Genomic DNA, 22,942 nt, shown 5'->3' on the forward strand with positions numbered 1-22,942 from the left:
GTATTGAACATCAGCGTTTGAATAGCATGCCTGTTATATAAACTACACGGTTAGTACACTATGTATTTATGTACTCTACTGCAGCGGTTCTCAATCCTGGTCCTGGGGAACCAAAGGTGTGTACATTTATTTGTTTTGCCTTAGCGCTACACACCTGATTAAAATCCGCAACTCATCAGGCTTTGATTATTTTAATCCGGTGTGTAGTTTATTTTAATCTGGTGTGTAGTTTATTTTAATCCGGTGTGTAGGGCAAAGGGTCCCCAGGACCAGGATTAAGAACCACTGATCTAGTGTACGTTATGTTACTTTAAGTAATGAATAATCATGGGTGAATTTCAGAGCTGATAGTTCAACAATGAAGAAAAGCAAGCAGGCTGAACAAGGAAGGTAGATGAGGATTTTTTTCCCCCTGGGACCTTTGACCCCTTTAGGCTATAGATTTTTTAAAAAAGACTCTTGAAGATGTCTTTTGATTTGAATTATTAGAATCACTCAAATCAATTAGTAATAAAAGATCGAAACAAGAAGTAGAAAGAGTTAGAAATGGTCAACAAAGTGTTAGGAGCAAATGTGATGGTGACGAGTTGCAGGACTTGAAGAATGGGGAGAACTGGGAGTTCTGAGGGGAGGAGGAGGAGGAGGAGGAGGAGGAGGAGGAGGAGGAGGAGGAGAGAGGATATAGGAATGCAGCATGAAGATAAATGGTGTGGTTTATAAAGGGGTAAACTGGGGTACACCGTGTGAGAGAGAAACCCAGACAGAGTGTATTACAGTTTGACATAAGCCATAGACGTTGAGTCTCAGGTTTCCATCTGTGGCCAACTGTGTAAAACTGAGATATGTTATTTTACAGAGAGGTTATGGTTGTTACAAATGATAATTGTTGTACTACATTTTATACTTCACTTCAATCACTACTCTATCTGATTTACAAAAAAAACATTTAGCATCCCACCCAGTCAAGTTGTTTAGTTGGTGTGGGGTCAAATATAGGTTATAACGTTATAACTTTGCTAAGTTTGATGATGCTGTGGTTATGGTTGTTGTGATACGCTGAAAACTAGCCATTTTGTTTATGGTTGCTTTATATGCTATATAGACAAAAGTATGTGGACATGCCTTCAAATTAGTTGATTTTGCTAATTCAGCCACACCCGTTACATGACAGGTGTATACAATCGAGCTCACAACCATGCAATCTCCATAGACAAAACATTGGCAGTAGAATGGCCCTTACCCGAAGAGATCAGTGACTTTCAAGGTGGCACCGTCATAGGATGCCACCTTTCCAACAAGTCAGTTCGTTAATGTTCTGCCCTGCTAGAGCTTTACCCAGTCAACTGTGCTGTTATTGTGAAGTGGAAACATCTAGGAGGCGAAGTGGTAGGCCACACAAGCTCACAGAATGGGAATGGCGAATGCTGAAGCGCGTAGGGAGTAAAATCGTCTGTCCTCGGTTGCAACACTCACATCAGCACAAGAACTGTTCGTCGGGAGCTTCATGAAATGGGTTCCCTTGACCGAGAAGCCGCACACAAGCCTAAGATCACCATGCGCAATGCCAAGCGTCGGCTGGAGGGCTGTAAAGCTCGCCGCCATTCTCAACCCCATTGGACTCTGGAGCAGTGGAAACGTGTTCTCTGGAGTGATGAATCACACTTCACCATCTGGAAGTCCGACGGACTAATCTGGGTTTGGCAGATGCCAGGAGAACTCTACCTGCCCAAATGCATAGTGCCAACTGTAAAGTTTGGTGGATGAGGAATAATGGTCTGGGACTGTTTTTCATGGTTCAGGCTAAGCCCCTTAGTTCCAGTGAAGGGAAATCTTTACGCTACAGCATAAAAATGACATTCTAGACAATTCTGTGCTTCCAACTTTAAGGCAACAGTTTGGGGAAGGCCCTTTCCTGTTTCAGCATGACAATGCCCCTATGCGCAAAGCGAGGTCCGTACAGAAATGGTTTGTCGAGATCGGTGTGGAAGATCTTGACTGGCTTGCACAGAGTCCTGACCTCAACCCCAACGAAAACCTTTTGGGTGAATTGGAATGCCGACTGCGAGCCAGGCCTAATCACCCAACATCAGTCCCCAACCTCAATAATGCTCTTGTGGCTGAATGGAAGCATGTCCCTGCAGCAATGTTCCAACATCTAGTGGAAAGCCTTCCTGTTATAGCAACAAACCAACTCCATATTAATGCCCATGATTTTGGAATTAGATGTTCAATGAGCAGGTGTCCACATACTTTTGGTCATGTAGTGTGTGTATTACTCGTTGTCCTATATAATTCATACGTTTTACTCGTTGCCCTATATAACTCATGGGTATTACTCATTGCTCTATATAACTCATGGGTATTACTTGTTGCCCTATATAACTCATACGTTTTACTCGTTGCCCTATATAACTCATGGGTATTACTCATTGCCCTATATAACTCATGGGTATTACTTGTTGCCCTATATAACTCATACGTTTTACTCGTTGCCCTATATAACTCATACGTTTTACTCGTTGCCCTATATAACTCATACGTTTTACTCGTTGCCCTATATAACTCATACGTTTTACTCGTTGCCCTATATAACTCATGGGTATTACTCGTTGCCCTATATAACTCATACGTTTTACTCGTTGCCCTATATAACTCATGGGTATTACTCATTGCCCTATATAACTCATGGGTATTACTTGTTGCCCTATATAACTCATACGTTTTACTCGTTGCCCTATATAACTCATACGTTTTACTCGTTGCCCTATATAACTCATACGTTTTACTCGTTGCCCTATATAACTCATACGTTTTACTCGTTGCCCTATATAACTCATGGGTATTACTCGTTGCCCTATATAACTCATACGTTTTACTCGTTGCCCTATATAACTCATACGTTTTACTCGTTGCCCTATATAAGACATACCTGTCAAGCAATGTTCTTTCTGCGTGGTGAAATACAGTGTATGAATACAGGCAGACAGGACCGATTCATTGTGTATGTTTGACCGTTGGGTAAATCCCTTCTAGACGCGGTTCCCGCTAAGGTTCAGTGATTGATGTGACTAAATGTGTCTCAGACCTTCCCAGTAATGTGTCATTGTGTAATGTTGTGTTGGAACACAGTGTCAAGTGTTTAGAGAGACAAGAGACCATAAAGACAGAACATGTACCTCAAATGGCACCCTATTCCTTATTTAGTGCACTACTTTTGACCAGGGCCTATAGGGCATAGGGTGCACTACTTTTGACCAGGGCCTATAGGGCATAGGGTGCACTACTTTTGCACTATATAGAGAATGGGGTTCCATTTGAGACACAGATAGAGACTGTAGCTAGGTGCCCAATAAATTAGGTTTAACACATTATTATGATAGTATATGCACTGTTGACTTGACTATACACAGTTATCCATGACTGTCAAGTGCTCCCTAGTGCCTACCACTCTGACAACCACTTAGAATGTTTACATTCTTTCTTTGGGAGTGAGAGAGAGAGAGAGAGAGAGAGAGAGAGATACAGACAGACAGAGACTGAGAGAGAGAGGGGGGGAGAGAGAGACACACACAGAGACTGAGAGAGAGGGGGAGAGAGACACAGAGATGGAGAGAGAGAGAGAGAGACACACAGAGACAGAGAAAAAGAGAGAGAGAGGGGGGAGAGCGAGAGACACACAGAAACGAAGAGAGCGAGAGAGGGGGAGAGAGAGACACAAAGAGACGGAGAGAGAGAGAGAGAGACAGAGAGAGAGAGGGGGGGAGAGTGAGAGACACACAGAGACAGAGAGAGAGAGAGCGCAAGAGGGAGAGAGAGAGAGAGACAGAACGAGAGAGAGACGGGGAGAAAGAGAGAGACACACACAGAGACAGAGAGAGAGAGGGGGGAGAGAGAGACACAGAGACGAGAGAGAGAGAGAGTGGGAGAGAGAAAGACAGAGAGAGAGAGGGGGGAGAGAGAGAGAGACAGCGAGACAGAGAGAGAGAGAGGGAGAGAGAGAGAGAGGAGACAGAGACAGAGAGAGAGAGAGAGAGAGAGAGAGAGAGAGAGACGGAGAGAGAGATGTTCTTACATTGGCTTTAAGACTGTAATGGTTGCTTCATAGAGGTAGAAAGATTAAACCACTGGATAACTCTATTTACAGTTCAGTGAATAGGCTAGTTACTTAGACATCAGTCAAAAGGTGGGAGGGCAGGACAGGTAAGAAAGACAGGCCAGCCACACTCACATTAACTCTTTCCAGTGTATTTTCTATAGAAATTTTATTTTTTTCATTTTTTACACCTAATTTCCTCCCCAATTTTGTGATTACGATCTTTTTCTCGTCCCTGCAACTCCCCAACAGTCTCGGGAGAGGCGAAGGTCGAGTCATGCGTCCTCTGAAACATGACCCGCCAAACCGCGCTTTCTTAACACCCGCCTGCTTAACCTGGAAGCCAGCCGCACTAATATGTCAGAGGAAACACCGTTCAACTGACAACCAAGGTCAGCCTGCAGACGCCCGGCCCGCAACAAGGAGTCGCTAGAGCGCGACTAGCCAAGTAAAGCCTCCCGTAACCCGGACGACGCTGGCCCTATGGGACTACCGGTCATGGCCAGGATCGAACTCCAGGCTGTAGCGACGCTGCAACACTGCGATGCAGTGCCACTCCGGAGGCACCCATCGTATTTGTTTAATACTAATAACGCTAATACTGTAGCATTGGCTACATTTCTTTACATTTACAATTCTGTGAACTGTCTTGTGCAATTTAAAAAAAAAAATTTTAAACAGAGATTTACATGATTATCAAAACGTCACACCAGGGTTCGCTTGTATGAAACATAACCCTCAAGTGTTAGATGGATAGATAATGTCTTAAAGGGAATACATAGCCATTTCAGATAGATAATGTCTTACTGAGAATACAGAGCCAATTCAGAGACCACTACAGACCCAGGATTTGGCATTTAACCTATTTAACCTGGGTCTCACACACACACACACACACACACACACACACACACACACACACACACACACACACACACACACACACACACACACACACACACACACTCACACACACTGCTGTAATGTACAGTATTTGTCCGGTGGTAAACTATGGTTAAGTAGGATTAGTGAGATATGTATACACTCAGACTAATGCACATGGAACATTCCTGGAATAACATAAACCTGGTGATGTTAAACACAAAGAGGGGTTTTCTCCCAGTCCTTTTAACTCTCTCTCTCTCTCTCTCTCTCTCTCTCTCTCCCCCTCTCTCTCTCTCTCTCTCTCTCTCTCTCTCTCTCTCTCTCTCGCTCTCTGAGGAGGGGTGAGGGGGGTGAGGAGGAGAGATAGCACACACAGACTCAAGGTGGAAAAATATAAAAACATGAACACCACCTCTGTCTCTCCCCCCCCCACACACACACACACACACACACACACACACACACACACACACACACACACACACACACACACACACACACACCTCCCTTCCCACAGAAGACCACTGGTGAGTATCAGCAGATTACGACCCATATCTGTCAATAGTGTTGAGAGAGAGGGAGTCACTGTTACAGATGGAGTTCTGCCTCATCACTGTTACAAGACGCTGTACTTCTGTCCAGCAACATCAGTCTGGAGAACCCTCACAGTCTCCAACATCAGTCTGGAGAACCTCACAGTCCCCAATATCAGTCTGGAGAACCTCACAGTCTCCAATATCAGTCTGGAGAACCTCACAGTCTCCAATATCAGTCTGGAGAAACCTCACAGTCTCCAATATCAGTCTGGAGAACCTCACAGTCTCCAATATCAGTCTGGAGAACCTCACAGTCTCCAATATCAGTCTGGAGAACCTCACAGTCTCCAATATCAGTCTGGAGAACCTCACAGTCTCCAATATCAGTCTGGAGAAACCTCACAGTCTCCAATATCAGTCTGGAGAACCTCACAGTCTCCAATATCAGTCTGGAGAACCTCACAGTCTCCAACATCAATCTGGAGAACCTCAGTCTCCAATATCAGTCTGGAGAACCTCACAGTCTCTAATATCAGTCTGGAGAACCTCCGTCTCCAATATCAGTCTGGAGAACCTCCGTCTCCAATATCAATCTGGAGAACCTCCGTCTCCAATATCAATCTGGAGAACCTCAGTCTCCAACATCAATCTGGAGAACCTCAGTCTCCAACATCAATCTGGAGAACCTCAGTCTCCAACATCAATCTGGAGAACCTCTCAGTCTCCACATCAGTCTGGAGAGACTCTCAGTCTCCAACATATACCACGGGTATGACAAAACATATATTTTTTCAGCTCTAATTACGTTGGTAACCAGTTTATAAAAGCAATAAGGCACCTCTGGGGTTTGTGGTATAAGGGCTGTATCCAGGGTTAAGGGCGTTGCGTCGTGACTAAGATCAGCCCTTAGCCGTGGTATATTGGCCATATACCACACCCCCTCGTGTCTTATTGCTTAAATACATAGCGGTGATGGAATAAAACAAAACCCGTTAGTTATCTGGACAGGAACTTTAAAGCACAATCGATTTGTGGCGATGACCTCACACAGTAACATCTTCAATAGAATAACCGTCTTCAGTGTGCAAGGTGGATTGAGTGATATCCCAATCCTACCCAGCATTACACACCCAGAAGCCTTTATAATATGCAGCAGGAGATTATAGTGATAGTCTGTTGTGACCTTCTCTATTTTCTCTACTTGGTCTACCTTCTCTACCTTCTCTACCTTCTCTACCTTCTCTACCTTCTCTATTTTCTCTACCTTCTCTACCTTCTCTACCTTCTCTATCTTCTCTACCTTCTCTACCTTCTCTATTTTCTCTACCTTCTCTATCTTCTCTATCTACTCTACCTTCTCTATCTTCTCTATCTTCTCTATTTTCTCTACCTTCTCTATTTTCTCTACCTTCTCTATTTTCTCTACCTTCTCTACCTTCTCTATCTACTCTACCTTCTCTACCTCAAATCAAAACAAATCAAATCAAATTTATTGGTCACATACACATGGTTAGCAGATGTTAATGCGAGTGTAGCGAAATGCTTGTGCTTCTAGTTCCGACCATGCAGTAATATCTAACAAGTAATCTACCAATTCCACAACAACTACCTTATACACACAAGTGTAAAGGAATGAATACGAACATGTACATATAAATATATAAATGAGTGATGGTCGAACGGCATAGGCAAGATGCAGTAGATGGTATAGAGTACAGTATATACATATGAGATGAGTAATGTAGGGTATGGAAACATATAAAGCGGCATTGTTTAAAGTGACTTGTGATATATTACATCAGGATGGCAAGATGCAGTAGATGGTATGGCGTACAGTATATACATATGAGATGAATAATGTAGGTTATGTAAACATTATCTAATATAAATAATATAAAGTGGCAAGTGATAAATTGATTACATCAATTTTCCCATTATTAAAGTAGCTTGAGTTGAGTCAGTATGTTGGCAGCAGCCACTCAATGTTAGTGATGGCTGTTTAACAGTCTGATGGCCTTGAGATAGAAGCTGTTTTTCAGTCTCTCGGTTCCAGCTTTGATGCACCTGTACTGACCTGACCCTACCTTCTGGATGTTAGCGGGGTGAACAGGCAGTGGCTCGGGTGGTTGCTGTCCTTGATGATCTTTTTGGCCTTCCTGTGACATCGGGTGGTGTAGGTGTCCTGGAGGGCAGGTAGTTTGCACCCGGTGATGTGTTGTGCAGACCTCACTACCCTCTGGAGAGCCTTCCGGTTATGGGCGGAGCAGCTGCCGTACCAGGCGGTGATACAGCCCGACAGGATGCTCTCGATTGTGCATCTGTAAAAGTTTGTGAGTGTTTTTGGTGACAAGCCGAATTTCTTCAGCCTCCTGAGGTTGAAGAGGCGACGCTGCGCCTTCTTCACCACGCTGTCTGTGTGGGTGGACCATTTCAGTTTGTCCGTGATGTGTACGCCAAGGAACTTAAAACTCTCCACCCTCTCCACTACTGTCCCGTCAATGTAGATAGGGGGCTGTTGCTATCTTCTCTACCTTCTCTACCTTCTTGATATTCTCTACCTTCTCTATCTTCTCTACCTTCTCTATCTACTCTACCTTCTCTACCTTCTCTACCTTCTCTACCTTCTCTATCTACTCTACCTTCTCTACCTTCTCTACCTTCTCGATATTCTCTACCTTCTCTATCTACTCTACCTTCTCTACCTTCTCTATCTACTCTACCTTCTCTACCTTCTCTATCTTCTCTACCTTCTCTACCTTCTCTACCTTCTTGATATTCTCTACCTTCTCTACCTTCTCTATCTACTCTACCTTCTCTACCTTCTCTACCTTCTCTATCTACTCTACCTTCTCTACCTTCTCTACCTTCTCTATCTTCTCTACCTTCTCTATCTACTCTACCTTCTCTACCTTCTCTACCTTCTCTATCTACTCTACCTTCTCTACCTTCTCTACCTTCTCGATATTCTCTACCTTCTCTATCTACTCTACCTTCTCTACCTTCTCTATCTACTCTACCTTCTCTACCTTCTCTATCTTCTCTACCTTCTCTACCTTCTCTACCTTCTCGATATTCTCTACCTTCTCTACCTTCTCTATCTACTCTACCTTCTCTATTTTCTCTACCTTCTCTACCTTCTCTACTTTCTCTACCTTCTTGATCTTCTCTACCTTCTCCATCTTCTCTACCTTCTCTATCTACTCTACCTTCTCTACCTTCTCTACCTTCTCTATCTACTCTACCTTCTCTACCTTCTTGATCTTCTCTACCTTCACTATCTTCTCTACCTTCTCTACCTTCTTAATGAGTCCCACTGGCTGGACTCCAGCACACAGGAAAGGAAAGGATGGATTATGGTCCTATGCTGACATAAGACTTTTTGAATGGTGAGATCTATTGACAGTCACATGAAGATGGTCAGACTGGTAACACATATTTTTTTAAATACACCACTAGTCATGGATACACCAGTCGTCATGGATACACCAGTCGTCATGAATACACCAGTCGTCATGAATACACCAGTCGTCATGATTCAGGCAACTTATTCTCCTGGTCCTGGGAGCCGAGTGGGTGGTAGGGTAGTGTGGTGTGTAGTGTGTAGTGTGGTGTGTAGTGTGGTGTGTAGTGTGGTGTGTAGTGTGGTGTAGTGTAGTGTGTGGTGTGGTGTAGTGTAGTGTGGTGTGTAGGGTGGTGTGGTGTAGTGTGGTGTAGTGTGTAGTGTGGTGTAGTGTAGTGTGTGGTGTGGTGTAGTGTAGTGTGTGGTGTAGTGTGTAGTGTGGTGTAGTGTAGTGTGGTGTATTGTGGTGTTGTGTATTGTGGTGTAGTGTTGTGTAGTTTAGTGTAGTGTAATGTAGTGTAGTGTAGTGTAGTGTAGTGTGGTGTAGTGTAGTGTAATGTAGTGTAGTGTAGTGTGGTGTGGTGTGGTGTGTTGTGTGGTGTGGTGTAGTGTGGTGTGGTGTAGTGTAGTGTGGTGTAGTGTGGTGTAGTGTGATGTAGTGTAGTGTGGTGTGGTGTAGTGTGGTGTGGTGTAGTGTAGTGTAGTGTAGTGTAGTGTGGTGTAGTGTGGTGTAGTATAGTGTAGTGTGGTGTGGTGTGTAGTTTGGTGAAGTGTGTAGTGTGGTGTGGTGTAGTGTAGTGTGGTGGTGTGTTGTAGTGTATTGTGGTGTAGTGTATTGTGTGGTGTAGTGTAGTGTAGTGTGGTGTTGTGTATTGTGTGGTGTGGTGTAGTGTAGTGTAGTGTGGTGTAGTGTGAAGTGTGGTGTAGTTTGGTGTAGTGGGGTGTAGTGTAGTGTGGTGTGGTGTGGTGTGGTGTAGTGTGGTGTAGTGTGGTGTAGTGTGTGGTGTGTTTTGTGGTGTGGTGTGGTGTACTGTGGTGGTGTGTGGTGTAGTGTGGTGTGGTGTGTAGTGTGGTGGTGTATGGTGTGTGGTGTGGTGTGGTGTATTATAGTGTAGTGTGGTGTGGTGTGGTGTAGTGTGGTGAAGTGTGGTCGTGTATTGTGTGTGGTGTGGTGTATTATAGTGTAGTGTGGTGTGGTGTAGTGTGGTGTGGTGCAGTGTAGTGTAGTGTGGTGTAGTGTAGTGTGGTGTGGTGTTGTGTAGTGTGGTGCGGTGTAGTGTGGTGTGGTGTGTAGTTTGGTGGAGTGTGTAGTTTGGTGTAGTGTGGTGTAGTGTGTAGTTTGGTGTAGTTTGTTGTAGTGTAGTGTAGTGTAGTGTGGTGTGTAGTGTAGTGTAGTGTGGTGTAGTGTAGTGTAGTGTAGTGTGGTGTAATGTGTAGTGTGGTGTAGTGTAGTGTAGTGTAGTGTGGTGTAGTGTATTGTGTGGTGTGGTGTAGTGTAGTGTAGTGTGGTGTAGTGTGAAGTGTGGTGTAGTTTGGTGTAGTGTGGTGTAGTGCAGTGTGGTGTAGTGTGGTGTGTAGTGTATTGTGTTGTAATGTGGTGTAGTGTGGTGTAGTGTGTAGTGTAGTGTAGTGTGGTGTAGTGTGGTGTGGTGTAGTGTAGTGTGGTGTAGTGTGGTGTAGTGTGGTGTAGTGTAGTGTGGTGTAGTGTGTAGTGTGTAGTGTAGTGTGTAGTGTGGTGTAGTGTGGTGTGTAGTGTAGTGTAGTGTGGTGTAGTGTAGTGTAGTGTAGTGTGGTGTAGTGTGTAGTGTGTAGTGTGGTGTAGTGTGGTGTAGTGTGTAGTGTGTAGTGTAGTGTAGTGTGGTGTAACGTGCTGTAGAGGTTGGTGTGGTGGGGGCAGTAATTTAACTCTGTGAATTAGAGGTTGGTGTGGTGGGGGCAGTAATTTAACTCTGTGAATTAGAGGTTGGTGTGGTGGGGGCAGTAGTTTAACTCTGTGAATTAGAGGTTGGTGTGGTGGGGGCAGTAATTTAACTCTGTGAATTAGAGGTTGGTGTGGTGGGGGCAGTAATTTAACTCTGTGAATTAGAGGTTGGTGTGGTGGGGGGCAGTAGTTTAACTCTGTGAATTAGAGGTTGGTGTGGTGGGGGCAGTAGTTTAACTCTGACTGTTAGCGGTTGGTGTGGTGGGGGCAGTAGTTTAACTCTGTGAATTAGAGGTTGGTGTGGTGGGGCAGTAGTTTAACTCTGACTGTTAGAGGTTGGTGTGGTGGGGGGCAGTAGTTTAACTCTGTGAATTAGAGGTTGGTGTGGTGGGGGCAGTAGTTTAACTCTGTGAATTAGAGGTTGGTGTGGTGGGGGCAGTAGTTTAACTCTGTGAATTAGAGGTTGGTGTGGTGGGGGCAGTAGTTTAACTCTGTGAATTAGAGGTTGGTGTGGTGGGGGCAGTAGTTTAACTCTGACTGTTAGAGGTTGGTGTGGTGGGGGCAGTAGTTTAACTCTGTGAATTAGAGGTTGGTGTGGTGGGGGCAGTAGTTTAACTCTGACTGTTAGAGGTTGGTGTGGTGGGGGCAGTAGTTTAACTCTGTGAATTAGAGGTTGGTGTGGTGGGGGCAGTAGTTTAACTCTGACTGTTAGAGGTTGGTGTGGTGGGGGCAGTAGTTTAACTCTGTGAATTAGAGGTTGGTGTGGTGGGGGCAGTAGTTTAACTCTGACTGTTAGAGGTTGGTGTGGTGGGGGCAGTAGTTTAACTCTGTGAATTAGAGGTTGGTGTGGTGGGGGCAGTAGTTTAACTCTGTGAATTAGAGGTTGGTGTGGTGGGGGGCAGTAGTTTAACTCTGTGAATTAGAGGTTGGTGTGGTGGGGGGCAGTTGTTTAACTCTGTGAATTAGAGGTTGGTGTGGTGGGGGCAGTAGTTTAACTCTGTGAATTAGAGGTTGGTGTGGTGGGGGGCAGTTGTTTAACTCTGTGAATTAGAGGTTGGTGTGGTGGGGGGCAGTAGTTTAACTCTGTGAATTAGAGGTTGGTGTGGTGGGGGCAGTAGTTTAACTCTGTGAATTAGAGGTTGGTGTGGTGGGGGGCAGTTGTTTAACTCTGTGAATTAGAGGTTGGTGTGGTGGGGGGCAGTTGTTTAACTCTGACTGTTAGAGGTTGGTGTGGTGGGGGCAGTAGTTTAACTCTGTGAATTAGAGGTTGGTGTGGTGGGGGGCAGTAGTTTAACTCTGTGAATTAGAGGTTGGTGTGGTGGGGGCAGTAGTTTAACTCTGACTGTTAGAGGTTGGTGTGGTGGGGGCAGTAGTTTAACTCTGTGAATTAGAGGTTGGTGTGGTGGGGGCAGTAGTTTAACTCTGTGAATTAGAGGTTGGTGTGGTGGGGGGCAGTAGTTTAACTCTGTGAATTAGAGGTTGGTGTGGTGGGGGCAGTAGTTTAACTCTGTGAATTAGAGGTTGGTGTGGTGGGGGGCAGTAGTTTAACTCTGTGAATTAGAAGTTGGTGTGGTGGGGGCAGTAGTTTAACTCTGACTGTTAGAGGTTGGTGTGGTGGGGGCAGTAGTTTAACTCTGTGAATTAGAGGTTGGTGTGGTGGGGACAGTAGTTTAACTCTGTGAATTAGAGGTTGGTGTGGTGGGGGGCAGTTGTTTAACTCTGACTGTTAGAGGTTGGTGTGGTGGGGCAGTAGTTTAACTCTGTGAATTAGAGATTGGTGTGGTGGGGGGCAGTAGTTTAACTCTGTGAATTAGAGGTTGGTGTGGTGGGGGCAGTAGTTTAACTCTGTGAATTAGAGGTTGGTGTGGTGGGGGGCAGTTGTTTAACTCTGACTGTTAGAGGTTGGTGTGGTGGGGGCAGTAGTTTAACTCTGTGAATTAGAGGTTGGTGTGGTGGGGGGCATTAGTTTAACTCTGACTGTTAGAAGTTGGTGTGTTGGGGGCAGTAGTTTAACTCTGTGAATTAGAGGTTGGTGTGGTGGGGGCAGTAGTTTAACTCTGTGAATTAGAGGTTGGTGTGGTGGGGGCAGTAGTTTAACTCTGTGAATTAGAGGTTGGTGTGGTGGGGACAGTAGTTTAACTCTGTGAATTAGAGATTGGTGTGGTGGGGGCAGTTGTTTAACTCTGACTGTTAGAAGTTGGTGTGGTGGGGGCAGTAGTTTAACTCTGTGAATTAGAGGTTGGTGTGGTGGGGGCAGTAGTTTAACTCTGTGAATTAGAGGTTGGTGTGGTGGGGGCAGTAGTTTAACTCTGTGAATTAGAGGTTGGTGTGGTGGGGACAGTAGTTTAACTCTGTGAATTAGAGGTTGGTGTGGTGGGGGCAGTAGTTTAACTCTGACTGTTAGAAGTTGGTGTGGTGGGGGCAGTAGTTTAACTCTCTGAATTAGAGATTGGTGTGGTGGGGGGCAGTAGTTTAACTCTGACTGTTAGAGGTTGGTGTGGTGGGGGGCAGTAGTTTAACTCTGTGAATTAGAGGTTGGTGTGGTGGGGGGCAGTAGTTTAACTCTGTGAATTAGAGGTTGGTGTGGTGGGGGCAGTAGTTTAACTCTGTGAATTAGAGGTTGGTGTGGTGGGGGCAGTAGATCTTAGAGTCTCATAGTCCATGGTTTACTCCTGCTCTGTAAAATTGAGTGTGTGGCCGTTAGAGGAATGCATTGTTTTAAACCAGCCAGGCTTACAACATTTGTTATATTTCACGCCCGGTCAGCTTTACAATCATATAACATTTCAGCACTTCTCAGCACAGTAATCTCTTTGGCCTAGAAATTATGTTTGTTTCTCAGTTTGTACTTTTTAGGGATGTTGTGTAGAGGAATTTGGACACTGATTTTGGTAGGTTGGTGTACTTCCTATTTAGTATTGGAATACCCTGAGATAGTATTGTCTTCACCCTCCTGTGTTGAAACGATTGTGCGCTGAGAGTCGGGAAGCAAGTTCAGGGAGTGAGTGTTTTAATAAATCACCACACCGTAATACAAAAACCAGAAACGCGAACAACACACAGACATATAGGGAAGGTAATCAGGGAAGTTTTGGGAAGTGATGGAGTCCAGGTGAGTCTGATGATGCGCAGGTGTGCGTATCGATGGTGACAGGTGTGCGCCAACATTGAGCAGCCTGGTGACCTAGAGGCCAGAGAGGGAGTACACGTGACACTGTGACCTCTGTGTTTCTCTCTCTGTCTCTCTCTCTGTCTCTCTCTCTCTTTCTGTCTCTCTCTCTCCCTCTGTCTCTCTCTCTCTGTCTGTCTCTCCCTCTCTCTCTCTGTCTCTCTCTCTCTCTCTTTCTCTCTCTCACTCTCTCTCTCTCTCTTCTTCTCTCTCCCGCTCTCTCTCTCTTTCTCTCTCTCTTGCTCTCTCTCTCTCTCTCTCTCTCTCTCTCTCTCTCTCTCTTCTTCTTCTCTCTGCCTCTCTCTCGCGCTGCCTTTCTCTCTCTTCTTCTCTGTCCCTCTCCCTCTCTCTTTTTCTCTCTCCTTCTTCTCTCTCTCTTCTCTCTCCCTCTCTCTTTCTTTCACCCCCTCTCTTTCTCCCCCCCTCTTTCTCGTTCTCTTTCTCTCCCCCTCTCTCTCTCAATTAAATTAAATTCAAAAAGCTTTATTGGCAAGGGAAACATACAGTATGTTTACATTGCCAAAGCAAATTGAATAGATAATAAAGAAATGGGAAATAAACAATCAGTAAACATTACTCTCACAAAGATTTAAAAGAATATAAACATTTTGAATGCTATATTATTGGCTATGCACATTGCTGAAACAATGTGCAAATAGTTAAAGTACGAAAGGGAAAATAAACAGATAAATATGGGTTGTATTTACAATGTTGTTTGTTCTTCACTGGTTGCCCTTTTCTCATGGCAACGGGCCACACATCGTGCTGTTGTGATGGCACACTGCGGTATTTCACCCAATAGATATGGGAGTTTATCAATGTTTGATTTGTTTTCAAATGATTTGTGGGTCTGAGTGATCTATGGGAAATATGTGACTCTAAAAAGTGTTCAGACATTTGGCAGGAGGTTAGGAAGTGCAGCTCAGTTTCCACCTCATTTTGTGGGCAGTGTGCACATAGCCTGTCTTCTCTTGAGAGCCAGGTCTGCCTTCTCAATAGCAAGGCTATGCTCACTGTACATAGTCAAGGATTTTCTTAATTTGGGGTCAGGCATTCTGCCACTGTCTACTCTCTGTTTAGGGCCAGATAGCATTCCAATTTGCTCAGTTTTTGGGGGGGTTGATTATTTCCAGTGTGTCAAATAGTTATCTTTTTGCTTTCTGATCATTTGGTTTGGTCTAAATGTGTTTCTGTCCTAGGGCTCTGTGGGGTCTGTTTTTGTTTGTAGACAGTAACCCAGAACCAACTGGCTGAGGAGACTCTTCTCTAGGTTAATCTCTCTGTAGCTGAGGGCTTTGTGGTGGAATGTGTTGGCATCACTTCCTTTTAGGTGGTTGTAGAATTTAACAGAGCTCTTTTTTAGTATTTTGGTAACTAACAGGTCTAGTCCTAATTCTGCTCTGCATGCATTTTGTTCTACACAAAGTATATTTTTGCAGAATTCTTGGTTGGTGAGCGGACCCCGGACCTCACAACCATAAAGGGCAATGGGTTCTATAACTGATTGAAGTATTTTTAACCAGATCCTAATAGGGATGTTGAGTTTTATGTTCCTTTTGATATCGTAGAAGGCCCTTCTTGCCTTGTCTCTTAGATCATACACAGATTTGTGGAAGTTACATATGGTGTTGATGTTTAGGCCGAGGTAGGTGTACTTCTTTGTGTGCTCTATGGCAACGGTGTCTAGATAGAATTTGTATTTGTTATCTTGGCAACTGGACCTTTTTTGGAACACCATTTTATTCGTCTCACTAAGATTCACTGTCAGGACCCAGGTCTGACAGAATCTGTGTAGAAGATCTAGGTGCTGCTGTAGGCCCTCCTTGGTTGTGGACAGAAGCACCAGATCATCAGCAAACAGTAGACATTTGACTTCAGGTTCTAGTAGGGTGACGCCGGGTGCTGCAGACTGTTCTAGTGCCCTCGCCAATTTGTTGATATATATGTTGAAGAGGATGGGGCTTAAGCTGCATCCCTGTCTCAACCCACGGTCCCGAGGAAAGAAATCTGTGTGTTCATTGTCAATTATAACTTCACACTTGTTATTTGTGTACATTGATTTTATAATGTTGTATGTTTTCCCCCAACACTGCTTTCCATCAGTTTATATAGCAGACCCTCGTGCCAAATTATGTCAAAAGCTTTTTTGAAAACAAAGCATGAAAATACTTTTTTTGATTTTGTGTTGTTTGTTTGTCAGTAAGTGTGTGCAGGGTGTATACGTAGTCTGTTGTATGGTATTTTGGTAAGAAGCCAATTTTATATTTGCTCAGGACATTGTTTTCACTGAGGAAATTGATTGTGGTATGCTGACACATATTCCACGGTAATTATAAGGGGTCAAATTTCTCTCCACTTTTGTGGATTGGGGTGATCAGATCTTGGTTCCAGATATTAGGGAAGATGCCGGAGCTGAGAATAATATTGAAGAGTTTAAGAATAGCCCATTTGAATTTGTGGTCTGTATATTTTATCATTTCATGTAATTGGATAATCCAGTGGGTTTTGGTATTCCTTATTAGCTGATTCTAAGTTTTGCAAATGGTAATGTATATGTTTTTGCTCTTTGTTATATGTTGTTGTAAGGGCCGTCGTCAGAATTAGACCAAGGTGCAGCGGAGGATGTGTTCATCATTAGAATTTTAATTGACTGAACGAACACAATACAAAACGAAACAAAAACGACCAGAAACAGTTCTGTCAGGAAAACACACTAACAGAATACAATCACCCACAAAAACCCAAAGGAAAAATAGGCTACTTATGTGTGACTCCCAATCAGCAACAACGAACTACAGCTGTGCCTGATTGGGAGCCACACACGGCCCAAAACAAAGAAATACAAAAACATAGAAAAATGAACATAGAACGCCCACCCAATGTAACACCCTGCCTAACCAAAATAAAGAACAAAAACCCCTCTCTATGGCCAGGGCATTACATATGTCCCAAAAAGATTGAAGAAGTGGTTTCTCCCTTTATCTCCATTTTGGATAGATAACACTTTGTGTTGTTTGTTTAGTGTGTTCCAATTTTCCCAGAAGTGATTTGATTCTATGAAGTCTTCAATCACAATGAGCTGTTTTCTGTCATGCTGTTCCTTCTTAGTGCATTTCTGTTTTGTTTTAGTGATTCACTATAGTGAAGGCATAAGCTAAGATTTTCTGGTTCTCTGTGTTTTTGGTTGGATTGGTTTCTGAATTTCTTTCTTAGGTTTTTGCATTCTTCATCAAACCATTGTTAGTTGTCTTAGGTTTTCTGCCGGAATTTAAATATGACATGTTAGCTGATAGGTCAAATATATTGTTCAGGCCTCTTAATGCTAAGTTAACACCTTCGCTATTACAGGAAAACATTTTGTCCAGTAAGTTGTCTAGGAGGGATTGGATTTGCTGTTGGCCAAATGTTTTTTGGCAGGTTTCTACACTACCCTCCTTCCATCTATAGCATTTCTTAATAATTTGTTCGGCTTCGATGCCTCATGATTGAGTATTGCTCTGATCAAGTAAATTGTGATTTTTCTACAACTTGAAAGGGTGTTAGTAGGCTGACTGTGAATACTCTGAGAGACTATAGGACTATGGGTAGTCTACAGTACTACTGCCAAGAGACGAGCTATAGGTGTACCTACCGTAGGTATTGACTATGTAAATACCCAGAACAAGGAGAGGTGCCGACTTCGGCGGAAGTCGTGACACCAGTGTGCGACAGAGCTGCAGCAGTTGTGACCTGTTTTTGTTTGGTTACGTTGTCCTAGTTGTGACTAGGGGGGCATATGGGGGAAGGAATGCTGTCTCCTCCAGGAAGGTGTTTGTCCCCCTGTGTGTTGAGAGTGTCAGGTTCTGGTCCAGTTCTGGCATTTAGGTCACCACAGACTAGTATATATCCCTGGGCCTGGAAAGGATTGACCTCTCCTTCTAAGATGGAGAACCTGTCATCGTTGAAGTATAGGGATTCTATTGGGTAGCACATGTTTCTCTGTTGAGGTTATTTCCTTATTCATTTCTCGCCAGATGTAAAATGTTCCTGTTTTGACTAAGTTAATAGAGTGGGTTAGGTCTGCTCTATACCAAATTAGCATACCCCCCTGAGACTCTTCCCTGTTTCACACCTGGTCATTTTTGGTGGATGGGACTACCAGCTCTCTGTAACCTAGAGGGCAACCTCTTCATCATCTCCTCTATACCATGTTTCTTGTAGGATGACAATGTCTGTATTTCTGATTTCTTTGTTGAAGTCCAGGTTCCTGCTCTTTAGGCCAAAGGCAGATGACCTCAGGCCTTGGATATTCCAGGATGAGATGGTGAAGGCTTTGTGTTCCATAAAGTGATCAATGTTGTTGGTTGTGTGGTTTGGCCTCAGGCCAGTAAGTGTGAGTAGACCCTGCTGAGCATCTGGTACACACCGTTGGCTTGGGCTAGTGTAAGAGTGGGGGTTGGGCCTGTTTGCCTGCTCACGGCCTGGGCGTATGTGTGACTTCCATGTTGAGGCTCTCTTTGCGAGGGTGGGGTGCATGGGGTGGGCAGGAGGGGCATAGGTCTGAACTGAGGGGGCCTAAATGGGGTGCAGGCATGGTTGGTTTGGGGGGGTGTTGATTGGTTGGGGTGAGGGTGTGGCTGGTGGTGTTGTGGTCTGGATGTAGGTCCTCTCGGTGTCGGTCGTCTATGTGTAGGGGGTCCCGCAGGTCTGGGTGGGGTGTCTATTGAGAGCGATGCCCTTTAGGTTCCGGGCGAAGGTGGGCACTGCTGCCTTGTATAGGTGGACCTGGTCATAAAGGATGTCCAAGTCCAAAAGTTTGTTTTCTTGTATATATTTCCCGTTTGAGTCCATAAGGAGGACAATCTGTGGCTTGTGTATGTCCTCAGTGGGTGTGGGGGGATTGTCAGGAGGGCTATCAGGGGGGCTGACAGGGGGGTGCTCTCTCTCCCTCTCTCTCCCATTCCCTCTCTCCCTCTCCTAATCCTTTGAGCCAGTTCGACCAGCCCGTTGTGTCGAGGGCTGGTGTGCGACAAGAGCTGTGTGTGGCGGACTGGTACAGCCATGTCTCATGACTGGACTAGGGAGTAATCCCCGTTACAACACACACATATACACACAACACCCACACCCACACACACACACACACACACACACACACACACACACACACCACACACACATACGCGGTCGTACGGACATTGGTAACCCCAAACTGCTACTCTCAGGCAGGTCTCAGGAGGAAAGAGCAAAGCGTTACCACAACAGCTGTAGGGAAAGAATGAGATGAAAAATAGAGAGTGATTTTATATTCTAATTTTTCAGTTCAGGTGCTCTCTCATCTTCAGAAGGATGCTTTGGCTACACGCAGGTACCCTGCCCCTCTGATTATCTCTCTCTCTGTCTAACTTTGTGTCTCTCTCTGTCTCTCTCTGTCTCTCTGTCTCTCTCTGTCTCTGTCTCACTGTCTAAGTCTATCTCTCTCTCTGTCTCTCAGTCTCAGTCTCTCTCTCTCTCTCTCTCTCTCTCTCTCTCTCTCTGTCTCTGTCTCTGTCTCTCTCTGTCTCTCTGTCTCTCTCAGTCTCTCTCTGTCTCTCGACTCCTCCTCTCTGTCTCTCTCTCTCTGTTTTCTATTTCCTCTCTCCTCTCTCTCTCTCTCTCTCTGTTCTACTCTGTCTCTGTCTCTCTCTGTCTCTCTGTCTCTCTCTGTCTCTCTCTGTCTCTCTCAGTCTCTCTCTGTCTCTCTCTCTCTCTGTCTCTCTCTCTCTCTCTCTCTCTGTCACTATCTCTGTGTGTCTATCTCTCTCCCTGTCTATCTCTGTGTCTGTCTCTGTCTCTATCTCTGTCTCTATCTCTGTCTATCTCTCTCTCTGTCTGTCTCTATCTCTCTCTCTCTGTCTCTCTATCTCTGTCTCTCTCTGTGTGTCTGTCTCTCGCACTCGCTATGTGCTCTGTCTTTGATGGGGTTTCCTGTATTTATATTGGTCTAATCTAATATATAATATTTCAAGACAGAACTGCTATACTTCCTCAGACCTATGAAAATACAGTATATTGGTTATACATAAATACAGTATATTGGTTATACATAAATACAGTATATTGGTTATACATAAATACAGTATATTGGTTATACATAAATACAGTATATTGGTTATACATAAATACAGTATATTGGTTTTACATAAATACAGTATATTGGTTTTCTAGTTAAGTGGAGAACAAGGAAGCTAAGAGTCAGGGCTTAACTTAGATTGCAAGGGGTGAACTGTCCCTTAATATACTCGACATCTAATGAAAGAATAGTGTTACTCTGACCAGTTTGTTTCTCTAATTGATTTAACATGTTTCCACTTGTATTTTAACATCTTAGGCCAATGTGATACAATTGTATGACTTGGGTGGGCAGTCTGAATTTTGATACAACAATATTGTGATTATGGTTCAAACAGTCAAGTGTGTGTGTGTGTGTGGTGTGTGTGTGTGTGTGTGTGTGTGTGTGTGTGTGTGTGTGTGTGTGTGTGTGTGTGTGTGTGTGTGTGTGTGGTGTGTGTGGTGTGTTCACACCTCTCTGAGTAGCGTGCTAGGTCATATTGACAGTCTGATAATATTACGGACTTTGTTCCATTACATTATGTCCTGCTGGGAATGCGATTGAATTATTAACACACCACACACACACACACACACACACACCACACACACACACACACACACACACACACACACACACAGAGAGAGACAAGACACACACACACACACACCACACACACACACACACACACACACACACACACACACACACACACAACCCCACACACACACACACAACCACACAACACACACACAGCATTGATACACTATAACAGAGTTCCCAAACTCAGTCCTCATGGCCCCTGAAGAGGTGCATGTTTTGGCTCGATGATGAGGTTGGTTATTTTGAATCAGCTGTGAAGGGCAACAAAAAGATCAAATGTTAACCCCTTGGTGTCCAGAGGACTGAGTTACAGACACTATACTGTACAGTACTGTAGTCTGCTGCACCAATGATGATGTGAGTTCTGGACTATTGTACAAAGTTATCATTGTAACTATGTGGTAGGTGGTAGTGAAACCACTCAGTGACCTTGTGGTTAGAGTGGTCCCCCTTAGAGTTAGAAGTGTTGAGGGTTCGATCCCCCCGGTCGAGTTAAACCCGAAGACTGTAACAACGTCTCGGACAGGGCTTATAAACTCTTACGAAACATTAAGAACACTTTCCCCCCCCTCCCCTTTTCCCTCAGAACAGCCCTCAATTCATCAGGGCATGGAATCTACAAGTGTGTTGAAAGCATTCCACAGGGATGCTGGTCCATGTTGACTCCAATGCTTCCCACAGTTTGTGTCAACGTTAGCTGGATGTTCTTTCGGTGGTGGACCCTTGTTTGATACACACGGAAACTGTTGAAGCGTGAAAACCCACCCAGCAGCATTGACTCACAGCCGTGTGCGCACTGGCACCTACACCAACTCCCTGTTCAAACGGCACTTTCCATAATTTTGTCTTGTCCATTCCCCCTCTGAATGGGGCCCAACACATACACCAATTCCATGTCTCACTTGTCTCAAGCTTAAAAATCCTTCTTTAACCCGTCTCCTTCCCTTCATCTACATGATTGAAGTGGATTAACAACCAATAAGGGATTCATAGCTTTCACCTGGAATTCACCTGGTTAGGCTGTTCATGGAACGAGGCAGGTTGTCTCTTAATATTTTCGGTATACTCATTGTTACCATTGGCATTGGAATCAGGACAGACATTTAAGTTGATATCTGTTTCATGATTAATGGACCCAACACCACAACACACACACACACACACACACACACACACACACAACACACACACACACACACACCACACACACACACACCCACACACACACACACACACACACACACACACACAACACACACACACTGAACCTCCTCTGTTTGTGTTCATCTGGGGGTTATTACACGGTGGACAATTCAGGCATTGAAACGCTAGCATAACCACACACTGGCCCCTGACCCCCCCCCCCACCAACACACACACACACACACACACCCACACACACACTGCCCCCCAGTAACACACACACTGCACCCTGACCCCCCACCAACACACACACACACACACACACACACTGCCCCCCCCAGTAACACACACACACACACACACACACTGCCCCCCCAGTAACACACACACTGCCCCTGACCCCCCACCAACAACACACACCACACACACACACACTGCCCTCTTCCTCAGTCGTAATCTGAAAAGGGCAGTCTGTCTGTATGGTCGTTGTCTTGACAATCCTAGCGTTGTTCCCTGTTGGCCACAGCTGGACAGAGCAGGACATAGAGCTGGGGATATTTATTTATCTAGTATCCATCCACACTATTTAAAACTCTGCTGTACTAGTGATGTACTGTCTATAAACCTTATAGTTTACATTATCTACTATACTAGTGATGTACTGTCTATAAAACCTTATAGTTTACATTATCTACTATACTAGTAATGTACTGTCTATAAACCTTATAGGTTACATTATTACTATACTAGTAATGTACTGTCTATAGACCCTATAGGTTACATTATACCCTATATAGTGTAGTTTACATTACTATACTAGTAATGTACTGTCTATAAACCTTATAGTTACATTATCTACTATACTAGTAATGTACTGTCTATAGACCCTAAGGTTACATATACCCTATAGTGTAGTTTACATTATCTACTATATCTAGTAATGTACTGTCTATAAACCTTATAGTTTACATTATTCTACTATACTAGTAATGTACTGTCTATAACCTTATAGTTACATATCTACTATACTAGTAATGTACTGTCTATAAACTTATAGTTTACATTATCACTATACTAGTAAGTACTGTCTATAGACCTATTTACATTATACCCTATAGTGTAGTTACATTATCTACTCATAATAGTAACTGTCCTATAAAACCTATAGTGTAGGTTACATTA

General features: G+C 44.2%; 1 protein-coding gene across 5 annotated transcripts in view; it reads left to right on the forward strand.

Annotated features, from left to right (window-relative positions):
* Nucleotides 1-22,942, forward strand: part of LOC115192942 (myelin regulatory factor) — a 90,451-nt gene that overhangs the window by 1,233 nt on the left and 66,276 nt on the right. The gene's annotated exons all lie outside the window — the stretch shown is intronic.

This window comes from Salmo trutta, chromosome 4 (genome assembly GCF_901001165.1).
Source record: "Salmo trutta chromosome 4, fSalTru1.1, whole genome shotgun sequence".
NCBI lineage: Eukaryota > Metazoa > Chordata > Actinopteri > Salmoniformes > Salmonidae > Salmo > Salmo trutta.